We start from the raw sequence: 15,412 nt of genomic DNA, 5'->3' as shown, positions 1-15,412 counted from the left end.
GGGGGAAAAAAGAAAAGGCAGCTATGTTTAATTAAAAGTCACAGACATAAGTCAGTAGCCTGCTTTATAATAAAAGGAAAGGAAAAGAAATGGTAGAGTGGCTTCTGTGTGAATTTAATAAGGAAGCTGAAAAACTTGCAATACAGTGAGACTCTATTCAAAACTGAAGAGTTTCACATTTGATGTAAACAATGCCACAATTCTTTCCAGCCCTGTAGCACGGATTGTTCCTGCTCTTCATGCATTTCAGATAAAGATGTTAGGGCACAAGAACGTTTTTTCAGGTTCATTTGGTGAAAAGACATTACTAAAGGCATCATTTAATACATCTTGGCAACTGCCTTTTCTTTATGGGGCAGGGATCTATATAAAAGCAGTAGTGAAGGGCAAACAACCAAACCAGTCTCCTCTATCTCCCAAAATATCCACGTTATTAAAGAAAACAAAGGGCCGTTTAGCTTCACAATTTAGCATTGCTGACATACGTTCTACCTGAAATAGCCTAATGCTGCCATTACATTAGCCTAGTGAGGGACATCAGAAGTAATGCATCTGGAACTGTCTGGAGATGTCTGAATTTACACTGAGTTGTGAAAGAAAATACAATTGAAGTCCCCAAGCTCTTACTGCTTTTGCTTGCTGCCTTTATTGCAGAAACATTAGAGCTTGGCCTACAAAGGAGTTTCAGGTTGAGAGGGATACCTAAGTGCCAAATTAGGTACCTGTCTCTGATGTATATCCTCCAGATCCACACATTTTCCACCTAAACTCAAGTAAATGTTTTTGCCAAGCACCAATGGAACTTCTCCCATGCCTGCACCTGTGACTCCAGTTGGCAGTTTCACCAGTTTCTCTCCTCCAGGTCTCCACAGAGAACCGTCAAATAAATACCAGTGAGGTATCGTAAAGCAGCATATACTACAGAATCCACATCTTAAATCACACACTGAAGAATGCTTTGATTGGTACATCTCATGAAATGCAAAACATCACTGAGTGCCAGAAATCACAAAATGGCCCTGTAAAAAGCCTGCTAGAAGATGTTTAATGTAGGCTGGGTAATGACATTTGGATTTATGGCTGAACTGTGTGTATGGGCTCTTCTCCATGACCAAAACTCCTTTGAGACCTGACAGTATTTGCAGCTGAGCCTTACACGGCACACAAGGCTTTTGTGACAGCACAATTCAGGTTAGTACACATAGCATAGACAACTTAGTATACATAGCATAGACAACAAAAGAGAAATTGTTAAACACAATACAGGCTGGGCAGTGACTGGCTGGAAAGTAGCCCTGAGGAGAGAGACTTGGGGGTGCTGGTGGACAAAAAGCTCAACAGGAGCTCTCAATGTGCACTTGCAGCCCGCAAAGCCAATCAGATCCTGGGCTGCATCAGGAGAAGTGTGGCCAGCAGGTCGAGGGAGGTGATCCTCCCCCTCTACTCAGCCCTGGTGAGACCCCACCTGGAGTACTGTGTCCAGTTCTGGAGCCCCTATTACAAGAGGGATGTGGAGGTGCTGGAACATGCCCAGAGAAGGGCCACAAGGATGATCAGAGGGCTGGAGCACCTCTCCTATGAGGACAGACTGAAGGAGTTGGGGTTGTTCAGTCTGCAGAAGAGAAGGCTCCAAGGTGACCTAATTGTGGCCTTCCAGTATCTGAAGGGGGCCTACAGGAAGGCTGGGGAAGGACTTCTCAGGATCTCAGGTAGTGATAGGACTAGGGGGAATGGAATGAAGCTGGAGGTGGGGAGATTCAGGCTAGATGTGAGGAGGAGGTTCTTCACCATGAGAGTGGTGAGACCCTGGAATGGGTTGTCCAGGGAGGTGGTCGAGGCCCCGTCCCTGGGGGTGTTTAAGCCCAGGCTGGCTGAGGCTCTGGCCAGCCTGATCTAGTGTGGGGTGTCCCTGCCCATGGCAGGGGGGTTGGAACTAGATGATCCTTGTGGTCCCTTCCAACCCTGAATGAAACTATGAAACTATGAAAAGGCAAAGATGTAACTCTTCAAGAAAGCACCAAAAACCAACCCAGCCAACAAACTGCCCACCCCAGCCTGAACAAACATTGTTTGACTCCTGTTACATGAGGAGATAGATTCACCTGGATTGAAGCATGGCAAGCTGTACAGCCTTTTGAAGTCTGAAAATCAGAGTAAGTTCACGAGGAATCAAACTCTCCATCTGAACAAGCAGCTGCAGATGAAATCTGGCTTGAAAGTTTTCATTTAAAATGTTTCAATGCAAGGGAATTCTTGTTTCTGCACTTTTGGGTGTTACATGAAACTGTGGGGAGTCAATTCAGCTTTACAGGCACTGAAGGAGAAAAGTCCCTTCTGATCCATCCCAATGACAGCACACTCCAGCGCTCTTAGTGGTATTAACTAAGAGTCCTGACACTCTTGCTCTGGGTTAGAGGAGCATTAGCCTCTGCAATAGCAGGTGAGGTTTTTTGCTAGATTTACAAGGGTATGAAAGCAGAATCAGACTCACACCTTTGGCAATCACACCTTTTCGTCTCAGGCTTTGTGCTTTGGTTTCAAGACTTCATTTTGAACTGGCAAAGGTTTCATCAGCCTTCAGCTGTATGGGATTTTAATCCTCTCTTTAGTCTGGACAATGTATTACGAAAGAAATGGGTTTTGCATCAAGTCTGAAAGCTGCAGTTCAGTTTGTGACACAGCCTTGAGACTACAGACTCTAGAATCATAGAATCAATAAGGTTGGAAAAGACCTCAGAGTTCATCAAGTCCAACCTGTCACCCAACACCTCCTGACTAACTAAACCATGGCTTCAGGTGCCACATCCAATCCCCTCTTGAACACCTCCAGGGATGGGGACCACCCTGGGCAGCACATTCCAATGGCCAATCTCTCTTTCTGGGAAGAACTTTCTCTTCACCTGGAGCTTAAACCTCCCCTGGCACAGCTTGAGACTGTGTCCTCTTGTTCTGATGCTGGTTGCCTGGGAGAAGAGACCAACCCCCACCTGGCTACATCCTCCCTTCAGGTAGTTGTAGAGGGCAATAAGGTCTCCCCTGAGCCTCCTCTTCAATCATAGAATGGTTTGGGCTGAAAGGGACCTTAAAGATTGCCTAGTTCCAATCCCCCTATTATGAGCAGGGACACCTTCCATTAGCCCAGCTTTCTCCTCTTTAAATCCTCAAAAACAAAAGCTTTTAAAAGATGTCCCCAAAGCTTTTCACATTAAACCATTTTAAGCACAGCCTTGGTCCACTACACCGTGTGGGAAGGAGTTAACATGCTGAATTTCAGCTTCCACACATTGTCACAGGGGGTTTCACGTTCCAAGAGCAGTTAGTATCTGGACTTTTGATTAAGAGTTAGGAATGGAAAGTTAGCAAAAAGTATATTTGGTTCCATTTCCCATAGGGACTACTGTGCAGACAAATAAAACCTACTGCTGGTATGTTATTTCCTGTTGCTCAGGTTCAATGTACATCTTCTGTCTTTCCTCTCTTTTCTCTTTCTCCATATTATGCTATGGTAAAATTCATTGAATGTGTGATTTCTATAGAGACTGAGTCTTCCTGCAGCCTAAACAGAGTCATTGTCCATGCTGTGCTGTGCCACAAAAGCATCATTTTACTCCTATGGCCACATTTTGATGCTGCATACATCCAGCATAATTCTGCCAGCTTCACAATTGCCCCAGGTTCACAGGAGTATAAAGGATTTATCTCCAAGAAGGGGGGGAAGGGGGGGGAAAGTAATAATTTGCTCTACTTTCTAACTGAAAAAGTCATTTCCTCCCCAACATTCTTCAGCTCAAAATGGGACTTTTGAGATTTTTGTGCTTTTGCATTGCTGAGATCTCTGAGAAAGAAAAAGTTGGATTCTGCCATAATAAAAGTTCATTGTCAGTTACCAATGTAAATAAATTTATGGTGTACATGTATTTTCACACCCTTCTCTGCCCTGCTGAAGCAGAGCAAACCCTTGCTGCAAAATGCAATCCAACATATGTTTATGATTGCCATAAATCCTCATTATTTCAGTTGTGTCTGAAGCAGGGCTGTCACTAAAGCTGTTCCCTCTAGAATCTGTGCTGTAGTTGAATCTAGGGTGAGGCAAGCATATGAGGAAACAGATGATCAGACAATAGCATCAGAGAGGGGAGAGTTACAGATTGTTTTGGTATGCACTGAGCCTGTGTCAAGGGATAACGTGAAAAACAGGCAACAAAAAATTCTGTGAGCTAAGGTGTCGCTGTGTGGGACTTTGGCACCAAAGTAAAATATAGCCTGAACAGCTCTGAAGTAAGTTCAGAGAGCTTTATGGTTGATTAAAGAGGTATGAGGCTGTATGTAAAGATAAGACGCTCATGTACATAAAAGCTCATGAACCAAAAACCCCGTTCTGTTTCACAGGAACTGAAAATCTGGCCCACTGTTGTTATTCTTCAGATTACACTATAACTTTCTTGAAGAGTATTTCAGGGAGAGGAGAAGGAATTGCACACAATGGATATGACAAAAGCCAGCAGAAAGAATTCTACTGCCTTGAAAAGAACTTGGGCATGTCTCTGGAAGCCAAACCTAAAGCAAACCATAGCCTGGGGTCAGTTGGTGTGAATCTAGGTCAATTTCAGAAACAATGCAAGATACCTACTCAGAGAATATGGACCACAATATCCAAAGGTGTTTGGCAAAATAACACTGTGCATCACACCTGTGGCTGTGCAAAGGCAGTTTTGCACTCCACGGGTGAGATGTTAATGAGATTGGGAAGGAGAAGAATTCAACAGATTTCAGTTAATTTTCACTGCATATGGTGATTTGGACTCACTGTCATCAGTAGGTAGAACCCTTGTTTCTCCTGTCTTAGCATATGGGGGACCTAGTCTGAAGCCCTGAGAAAGGCTCTGTGAAATACTGGCAATGCACAGAGAAGCCTGTCTAGTTGCATGCCTTCACAGTACCTCTGATGATAGTTGTTCAACATCCCTGACAGTCACCAGAACACATAAAAGTTCATGTTAACAGGTAGTGTTAACAGTCCACTCAAACAGGTGATGACTTGGGGCCAGCCAAGAACAGGACACTGGAGACACCTGAAGGGGCCTCACATTGGTCTGACAAGGGCCTCACAATTGTTCTGAAAATTAGTTTGATTAAAAAAAAAAATGCAAGAAACAAGAGATACACAACATGGGGTACTGCTTGATGGTAGGCTGAACATGAGCCAGCAGTGTGCCCAGGCGGCCAAGAAGGCCAATGACATCCTGGCCTGGATCAGGAACAGTGTGGCCAGCAGGAGCAGGGAGGTCATTCTGCCCCATATTAAACACTGGTTAGGCCACACCTTGAGTCCTGTGTCCAGTTCTGGGCCACTCAGTTTAGGAAAGATGTTGACTTGCTGGAACATGTCCAGAGAAGGGCAACAAAGCTGGTGAGAGATTTGGAGCACAGCCCTATGAGGAGAGGCTGAGGGAGATGCAGTTGCTTAGCTTGCAGAAGAGGTGGCTCAGAGGAGACTATTGCTGTCTACAACTACCTGAAGGGAGGTTGTAGCCAGGTGGGGGCTGGTCTCTTCTCCCAGGCAACCAGCACCAGAACAAGAGGACACAGTCCCAAGCTGTGCCAGGGGAGGTTTAGGCTGGATGTTAGGAAGAAGTTCTTCACAGAAACAGAGATTGGCCATTGGAATGTGCTGCCTGGGGAGGTGGTGGAGTCACCATCACTGGAGGTGTTTAAGAGACTGGATGGAGTCATTTGGTGCCATGGTTTATTTGAGTAGATGGTGTTGGGTTGGACTTGATGATCTTGAAGGTCTTTTCCAACCTGGTACTTGTATCCTATTCTATGTGCTGCAAGTGGCTGGCTTCTAATGGGGCAACACAGCAGGAGACTGAAGGTAAGGTTTCTGTTTGTTCCAGGGAGGGTTTAAGGAGAACTGACACGAGCATGTGCCTTGCAGAAGAGGGAAAGAGCTGCAGTGCTGCCCTGTGGATCATGGATTAGTGGCAATTCATCACGATGTTTAGCAGCCTCCTATTTCCATAACGGTCCTTGTCACTATGTCGACAGTTTACTTGTTTCCAGCACATGCCCATGCAGTAAATGCAGCAGTAGGTGGTAGCAGCTGCTTGCACCAAGTCTTCCAAATGCATTCAAAAGGGGCAGTGCATTTTCAGAAATCTGCAGGTAACTTGCTAATGTGCAGATTTTCTACTTTCCTGATAAGTGAATGACCTGAAAACACCACCAGGAATGTGTAATAGTCTCCTGATGAATTGCTGCAAGACAGGTAATTGCCTGGTTAGCAGACATTATGCAGCTTCATCTCTGGATTTCATTGTAAAATTGAAAGCAGAATCGTGGAGAACCATCAGATTCCAATACCAGTCAGGTAAGATACAGATAACATTCCCACTTTAAAAAGTTTACAGCCACTGCATCATACAATGTGTAAGAGTCATGACTGCTGCTCTGTACATAGAGTTCACCCTCACGGACACAAGGGCTGGTGGGAGCCATTAACAGAATCACAGAATGGTAGTGGTTGAAAGGGACCTCTGGGGATCATTCTCAAGAGGATATGGAAGGAAACCAATTTCTAGCTGGAAAGTCAGAAAGCTTCTCTCCAAGTCTTCTTTTTCTTGGCTTTCATTCTCCTTTTGCCACTGAACTTGTGTGTTGTCTTTTTGGAGAAAAGGTTGAGTCAGATCAAATGTAAAGCCTGTTTCAGACTTTAAAGACCTCACTTGTGTGCCTAAATGGACATCTAAGGAATTCAAATTAAACCTCAACTCTACAAAACTGGAAAAGTGCAAATGATGTAGCCAAGTCAGATATTAATTATTCATCCAAACTGAAGCAATCTACTTGCACTATATTAATGTGTATTTTGGCAGGAAACAGTGCATTAGTCCCTTCCAACCTGCATTATCTTATGACCCAGCTGTAGGAAGGGGGGGAAAAAGAGAATTTAAGGAAATCTCTCCCCACTTTGTCATCCCTCCTTAAGTCACATGTTGCCTGGTCCCCCCTCCTGGTACAGGATTATACAAAACTGTTTTGGATTATGTCTGCTAGTTTTCAAAGTTCAACACGATGCAATTTGTATCACTCAGTCATTCTGTATGGGTTCATTTAGGGACCCCCACTGAGCTTCTAAATGCAGTGTCACTCTGAAACCCCAATAAAGCAGCCTACATTTCCCCTCTCTACAGACACCATGTGATAATGACATGAAAAATGGACAGCTCGCTGGATCAACATCTCCCTCTCACTTTTAAGGATTTATGCATAGTAAATCACAGTAAATGAAACTCTCTTAGATGAAAAAAGCATTATAAGAAAGCTCTGCTTGAGAAGAAAATATGTTAGAGGGGGGGAAAAAAAAGAAAAAGAAAAAAGATGTTAGAGAAAAGAAGACACCAGGGAGGCCTTAGAGCTACCTTCCAATACCTGAAGGGATCCTACAGGAAGGCTGCAGAGGAACTTTTCATAAGGGTGTCTAGCAAGAGAATAAAGGGGAATGGCTTTAAGTTGAGGAAGAGGAGGTTTAGACTGGATCTGAGGAAGAAGTTCTTCAGTATGAGGGTGGTGAGATTCTGGAACAGGTTGCTCAGGGAGGTTGTGGATGCCTCCTCCCTGGAGGTGTTCACAGCCAGGTTGGACAAGGCTTTGAGCAGCCAAGTCTAGTTGAGAGGCATCCTTGCCCATGGCAGGGGGGCTGGAGTAGATGATCTCTGAGGTCCCTTCCAAACTAAGCCATGCTTCGATTAAAAGTGCAGGCTAATTGCTTGCCACAATATTTCCAGCAGTGCTGCAGTTGGATTTTGTAATTAAGACACTTTCTGAATGACAAAGAAGTTTACTTTATTGTCTTGAGCTGTATCAAGCACATTAACAGGTATCCAATCAGTTTACTGAAATGATTTCTTACACTATGTTGTATAAAGAAAGAATGGGATGGAATGATACTTTGGAAATGTTTTATAAGCTTCCTTGGTTCAAGTCAATATTCCTGAAACAAATCAAATTCAACCATTCCTGGTTTTACAGTAAATATTAAAGGTGGAAAATAAACCAGAATGGAGGCATTCATCAGAATCCTTAAATCTCTGGTTTTGGCCAAAGTAACTTTTATTGCTTTGTGCCAAGTGATATTTGTCACTGAACAGGGAGCTCAGTTTTCAAGTAGAACCTAATAAAGTTCTCAACCACTTCAGCAGCAGCACCACACTTACATTCTCCACCTCTACTGACTGACATACGGGCTGGGGTGGACTAAAAGAAGTCAAAGACTTAAACAAGTGATACAAAAAAGGTATTAGTATAGCTCAGGCTGAAATGATTTTCAGTGAGTGCTGATACACTGAAAGCCTGATAGATTTGCCAGGTGAGGCAGACATTGAGTCTCACCTTCAAAGCATATATAGACCAGGCCTTACATTAAATGTCCATCAGAAGACTCCTGAGTCATTTCAAAGGTTGTTTCAGATCAAAAGAGCCGCAGGCTTTGTGTATGCAAGTACAAAAGAAATCCAAATATAATCATTTGCATGTGTAAACACCTCCAAGGCAATTTAAACATGAGGTGTGTAAAACAGAAAATGGCAGCTGTAAATATCTGCTGTTCTCCTTTCCACTATTTGGCTATCACTTCACTTGCAGCAACACTCCTTTCCATGAAAAATTTAAGCAAAAAAGAGGGCAAGTAAAGCTGAGATCAGATGAGAACAACTTTGCCTCTTGGGGCTCAGTTTCTTTTCAAGCCTCCTTTATTCCATTTGCAAGTTCCTGCTAGAGGATCTTTGGACCTCATTTGAGACTTCCACCTCACAACTTTTCAACTTATTTTTCCAATACTTCCTCAAGTTGTTTTAATACCTTATCAGTCAAAACTCTTTCATTACAGTGCTTATGAAACATTATTATAAGATGCCACATTTTCAGTGCAGGGCTGATGATGCAACTGGGAACTGGAGACATCTGTATCTTGCTGAAGACAGTGGCACAAAAATACATGTCTAGTTATTTCACTGAATCAGACTGCTGCAGCTCAGAAAGGCTTCATATATTAACATATCTTGGTGGCATCACCTGGACACCTGCTGAAGAAAGTTAAAATGCTCTAACACTGCCTGAAGTGACATATAATTCATACATGATTTCATACAGGAATTTCCTCCACTGGTTCAGCTCTGGATTGAACACAGCCTTGTTTGCAGACCTCTAGATTGTAATGGAACAAGATTTAGCCACTTTTCACATACCTGAAAATGCCAGAAATTGGCTTAGAGGGTGAAACCACAGCCACGTAAATGCTGTACAGCACAGACATTTTAGGGTCAACATCCTATTGACCTCCAGAGGTGAACAAAGTGACAAAGGTGCATAAACCATTTTTACAAAGGGGAAGCACTGGGGAAGGTCAAATTGAAGTCCTGTCTGCGGCACCAATAATGCACTTAATGAAGCTGAAGTCTTTATTCCTGTTTCCAGACTATAGCAGACTCATTGAAATGATTACCCAATGTATTCCTGCTTAACTAACTGAAATCAAGACACAGCTTTGGATGTGTACTGATAGAAGCGACAGGAGGGTTTGGACATTTGGGATTCTCACTCTTGATTAAACTTTTCTTCAGACTTTACTTTTAGTTTCTGCCTGACACAATTGGTAGAATTTGGGAGTAGTACACATTTGGTGTCTAATTAATGCTAGACCTCTGTTGCTGTTTAAAACAAGCATCCTGCGTAGGCAAGCACTTTGTGTGCGAGAAATGACTCAGTTGCAGACAGAAGTAAACACACTTGTTTATTCATTAAGAGACAAGTTAATATCTGACAAGTGGAGGCTTTTATTTCTTGGACAAGGAGGAATATTGTCAAGGACAATTAGATGTGGAAGTCATGTTCAGAACAGCATTTGTAAGCAAAGGAATTGTGCACTGCCTATCACATTGGGTGAGACCCTGCACCTAGTTGACTATGAGAGCAGTGAGGGTGACGCTTTCTTGTTGCTTCCCCTCCATCCCTTTCTGTGGGAGCTAGCCACAAAACAGAGCTATTCCTTACCAACTGGAATGGCATTTAACAAGTCCAAGTGCCAAGTACTGCACTTTGGCCACGGCAATCCCATGCAGAACTACAGGCTGGAGTGAGATTGGCTGGAGAGCTCCCAAACAGAGAGGGACCTGGGGGTACTGATCGACAGCTGCCTGAACATGAGCCAGCAGTGTGCCCAGGTGGCCAAGAAGGTCAATGGCATCCTGGCCTGTATCACGAATAGTGTGGCCAGCAGGAGCAGGGAAGTCATTGTGCCCCTGTACTCTGCACTGGTTAGGCCACACCTTGAGTCCTGTGTCCAGTTCTGGGCCCCTCAGTTTAAGAAGGACATCGAAACACTTGAACGTGTCCAGAGAAGGGCAACAAGGCTGGGGAGAGGCCTTGAACACAAGACCTATAAGGAGAGGCTGAGGGAGCTGGGATTGTTTAGTCTGGAGAAGAGGAGGCTCAGGGGTGACCTCATTGCCCTTTACAACTACCTGAAAGGTGGTTGTAGCCAGGAAGGGGTTGGTCTCTTCTCTCTAGCAACCAGCACCAGAACAAGGGGACACAGTCTCAAGCTGCACCAGGTGAGGTTTATACTTGAGGTGAGGAGAAAGTTCTTCACCGAGCGAGTTGTTCGTCATTGGAATGTGCTGCCCAGGGAGGTGGTGGAGTCACCGTCCCTGGAGGTTCAAGAGGGGATTGGATGTGGCACTTGGTGCCATGGTCTAGTCATGAGGTCTGTGTTGATAGGTTGGATTCGATGATCCTCGAGGTCTCTTCCAACCTTAGCTATACTGTGATACTGTGATACTGTAACTGAAATGTAGGGCAGTTAACAGAAACCTAGCTGCTTCCAGCTGCAGCACTGAACCGTAAGAAGTATTTTACGCAATGCTCAGTGGAAGAGATGACATGGCAAACATTAAATACAGGCAAAGAAATCAGGTGGAGTGTATGAGGTTAAGTGAAAGAGAAAGCATAAACTGGCAAATGCTGTCTCTGGATGGAGGCATGGAAAACCACATGTATTAAGATCAAGAAGTGGGAAGAGGGAAGACTGCCTTTCAGAACATTTTAGTTTTTTTTTCAAAAGCAACCATGAGGCTGCCAAAGTAAATCTATGAGTGATTGCTTAAAAAGAAGCAAAAAGCTTTCCTCTTACCTTTGAATAAATAAAGACATGTAATTAACTGGTTTTCTTAATTGCGGATGGTTAATGTTTCTATTAGCATTTTGAGCCTTGGAAAAACTCTCTTCAAATAGCTAAGGGGACAGTTGTGTCTCACTTTCTAAGGTAGGTTTTTACCCCTCAAGGAATGCCACTGACATCATATCTTGGAACAGCGAGATGCCGTGCAGAATAAGAGGCAGGCAAAATCTAACGTGAAATAAAAACATGAGTTCTGCTTATAAACAGCGCAGAAAGTCTAAACAGAAACCTCTCTAAGCGCAATTCTACCCAGACCATCAAGATTCTCACTATTTACATTCCTTTAAGGATATTAAGCCATTTGCAGAGCGTCTTGGTGCACGGTGATCATCCGTTTAGATTTTGCCCCTGAATTCAGCCAACCTGGGATTTCACCAGGCACATGTGCGTGGGCTGCATGCGAGCACGCTCCTGTTACAGCACTGCAGAAGTACAGCAAAGTGTTCTTTTGAACCCTAAAGTGCCATCTGTTTTCTAGCTATTTTCTCAAGACTCATTCTGCCTTTCCTAATTTCCAAATAAAAGAATTTCCCACAAGCAAATAAAAACCAAACACCTTCACCTACAGAATTCTTCCACTTCTTGCCTGTGGAAATGATGTGTGTGTGATAGGTGACAAAGACATGTTGTAAGTCTAGCACAGGCTGACGTGACTTATCACATAGAATCAACCAGATTGGAAAAGACCTCAGAGATCATCAAGTCCAACCTATTATCTAATACCTAACACCTCCTGACAACTAAACCATGGCTTCAAGGGCCACATCCAATCTTTTTTTTCACACCTCCAGGGACAGGGACTTCACCACATGCATCCAACTCCAGCAACCTGCATTCCAAATTGCTTCAAACATCTACTTTCAAGTGTATGCAAGATTAATGGGGAAGCTGGAGTTCAAATGTGAAATGTGTTTCTTACATTGTGCATCCATATCACAAGATTAAAAACCTAGTCAGCAAGGGGGGGGGGGGGGGGGGGGGGGGGGTATGATAGCATCAGCTACCACTTATCACAGAGGAAAAATGATGACAAAGTATGGGAGCACACTCATCTGCTCATTGAAGAGTCTCTCAAGGGCATCACTCTTCTTTGTTTCTGAGAAATAAATAAGAATGGCATGCCTAGAGCCATCACAATACAACTCAATTGCTTAGCACAGTCTATGGGGGAAAAAAAACCAAGCAGCAATCAAAGGATTAAACCCATCAAACACATCAGGATTGCAATTACAAAGGAAATCACAAGGAGGCAGACAGACACCACAATCAATTACATGTAGAAGACAAAGGAAACAAAAAGTATGTTCTGGACAAGTGAAGACCTCAGGAAAGATAGTTAGAACTTTTTCACTTGCTTCTGTCATAAAAACTAATGGAAACTAAAAATTTCCAGACACTTTAGCAGATTACAAGGAACTGAAAGCCCTGTGTTTTATTACAGAATCACAGAATGGTCTAGGCTGGAAAAGACCTCCAAGATCAAATCCAACCATTAAGCTAACTCTACCAAATCTGCTGCTAAATCATGTCCCTAAGCACCACATCGACAATAAACTGTGAATGTAATTGGTCTGGACTTATGTCAAGCCACCTACATGTGCCCGAAGATGCAACAACTGTACAGGGCACAGTTTCAAGGCGCACTAGGGCCTCTATCTCACTGTGACTGCAGCTTATTAAATTAATTAATCAACAAAGGAACACAAAAGAACACCACCAAAATGATGCATAGCAAGGTTTAAAGATTTAAAACTGGGGAAGCCCCAGCCTTGTGACTACGCCGGCTGGCCTGGGGAGATCATGTGCCAAACCCCAGCCATGATTCAAGAGGAGCTGCAATATGCTTACAATCCATTTCCTCCTGTGCCAAAGAACTAATGGTCTTTTAAAAAAGCTTTTTAAAGCAACACAATATACCAGCCAGACACAAAGCCATTTGCCCTTGGTTGCTTAGTGATCCTAGAATAGAGATGTAAAGAAATTCATTTGGCCTTTATTCTGACTAATTCAAAAGGTTGCACGCTATGGTCTAGTCTTCTCCTTAAATATACTTAACAATATGGTCTCTTAGAAGGAAATTATTCCTTATATTATCCTCTCTGAAAAAAAAAACAACAACTCATTAAATTGTGGCTTCATGGAAGATATTGCTTACAAAATCTCTTCTTATAGCAACAGGAATTAGTAAACACTTCTGAGGTACATTTATGGTGTTTAAGGATGTGTTACATTTCAATAATGCAATTGACTAATTTTTCTTCTGTCTCCTTCTACAGGATGTTTGCTGGTTTTTTCCTTCACTTTCCACAACCACAAGCTTTAGAGAAATCTGCTCTCTGCAGTATAGGTGAGAAAAAACCTAAACCACCTAAGAATGGAAACACAAAGGCACAAGTACAGAAACAGAGAAGGGCATGAACACTCTGTCTGCAAGTGCCCCATGGCAATCCAGCACTGCAACATGGAAAGGAGGAGAAAACAGGGAACTGTTCTCACCTGTCTCCTACTTATCTGGTATTCTGCAGCCAGAATATTCCTCAAATAGGTACAATATAATTTTAGTACCAGCCCAGTAGGGACTATTGCTTAACATTTACCTTAAGGTGAAGGAATGCATGCGAACACTTAATTGTGGAGTAGTTGACATGTTACTAACACACTCTGTAAAAGTAATGTGGTTAATTTGCCCCAAAATCTAAGTAGCAAAATCTAACTCTATGGAGAGGCAAATTAATTCCCAATATACTGAAACAGATCTTCTAGTCTGAATCTCTTCCAAAAAGTTCTGGGTCATGGAATGAAGTCTTGGCCTGCAGTTGCTTTCCCCCACAGTGTAATGTAGCTGCAATCCCATATCCTCCTACTCCTGCTTTCTCTGGTAGGAACGTTTCCACCACTCCACACTCCATCTCCTTCTCCTGATGAGTTGCAGGACAGCCCCACATTGCATTAAGCACCTTACACCCTCACTCCTTATAGTATGCCATAAGGGACTGTGGGCTCCAGACCAATGCCATTCCTGCCCCATCCAGGTATGCCAAAGATCCTGGACAAAAGAGCAAATAATGGACAGGATAATTAAAAAGTGAAAAACACCCTACACTTCCCCCTAACCCTTGTAGTGGTGGAACTGTATATGTTCAACTCCAACTAGATATCTTTTTCTTCCTTCTGAAAAACACTCTCCTAGATTCTTAAGCCTTGTAGGCAGACCACAGCAAGGCAAAAAACCCAGAAGCTGGACATGTAAGATGAATATATCTATATCTCCTCTATTATTTGTCATGTATGTAGTAAACATAGTAGTTAACAACTGATATTTCACAGTAATTATACTGACTATCAGTATGCTATACACTCATTCTAACAGCTATTTTGGATTAATTTCAGTTGAGGTTTATGTTGTACAGCAGTCATCTTGAAAAATACATCATGTGTATTTAATGCCAGGATTCTCTAAGATACTTCAGAAGAGCTGTGCAAAACACAAGTAGCCCAAGATACTGGTTTGGCCACCTACAGAGTGCTTCAGGTTCCTTGTTTTCTGCCTCTTAGTTATGCTGTAAACCTAAGCCCATGTGGATAGGTGAGATCTAATAGACAACACAAAAGTCTCAAAAGATTTGTTTTCCACAGCTCAGGGCAACACCAAAATTGTGAAAAACAGTCACAGATGTCCTGAAGTAAGATGCAGAGATTTGGAAACTGCCTTCAACCTCCAGCCCCTGTTTTTTCAATCAGCAGAACTACATGCTCAACCAAGAAAATGACATTTGGAACCTATCTGGAGACGGATTATTTAATTAGGTCTTGCTTGAATTAAGACTAGAGATAACTCTTTTAAATGAAAGGGTCTGAAATAAACTGTTTTAGCACCATGGGCTTCAAAAAGATCTTCTAATTTACACTGGGGTAATGAGGGGAGCATAATTCCAATAATATTTATACTTAGGCTTAATTTCCTTTACACAGTACAAAGCAACCCCTCAAAGTTTGCAAAATGATGTGAGTGTGAGTCTGTGGGGTGTGATGTTACGACGTTGGAATGAAATGATGTCACTGCAGATCTATGAAAGCAACATTGTAAGTAATGAACCAAAGCTACACTAATGTGTTAAAAAATGGTGAAAAAAGTCTGAATGGAATGAACAACTTTGAATCGAGTTAAGACATTAC

The 15,412-nt window shown here is 42.8% G+C and overlaps 1 protein-coding gene across 2 annotated transcripts in view; it reads right to left on the bottom strand.

Moving 5' to 3' along the window:
* Positions 1 to 15,412, bottom strand: part of GAS2 (growth arrest specific 2) — an 88,093-nt gene that overhangs the window by 1,444 nt on the left and 71,237 nt on the right. The gene's annotated exons all lie outside the window — the stretch shown is intronic.

The sequence above is a fragment of the Melanerpes formicivorus genome, unplaced genomic scaffold, assembly GCF_026170545.1.
Source record: "Melanerpes formicivorus ecotype bairdi unplaced genomic scaffold, bMelFor1.0.p_v2 SCAF_16, whole genome shotgun sequence".
NCBI lineage: Eukaryota > Metazoa > Chordata > Aves > Piciformes > Picidae > Melanerpes > Melanerpes formicivorus.
This window is presented reverse-complemented; position numbering and strand designations above follow the sequence as displayed.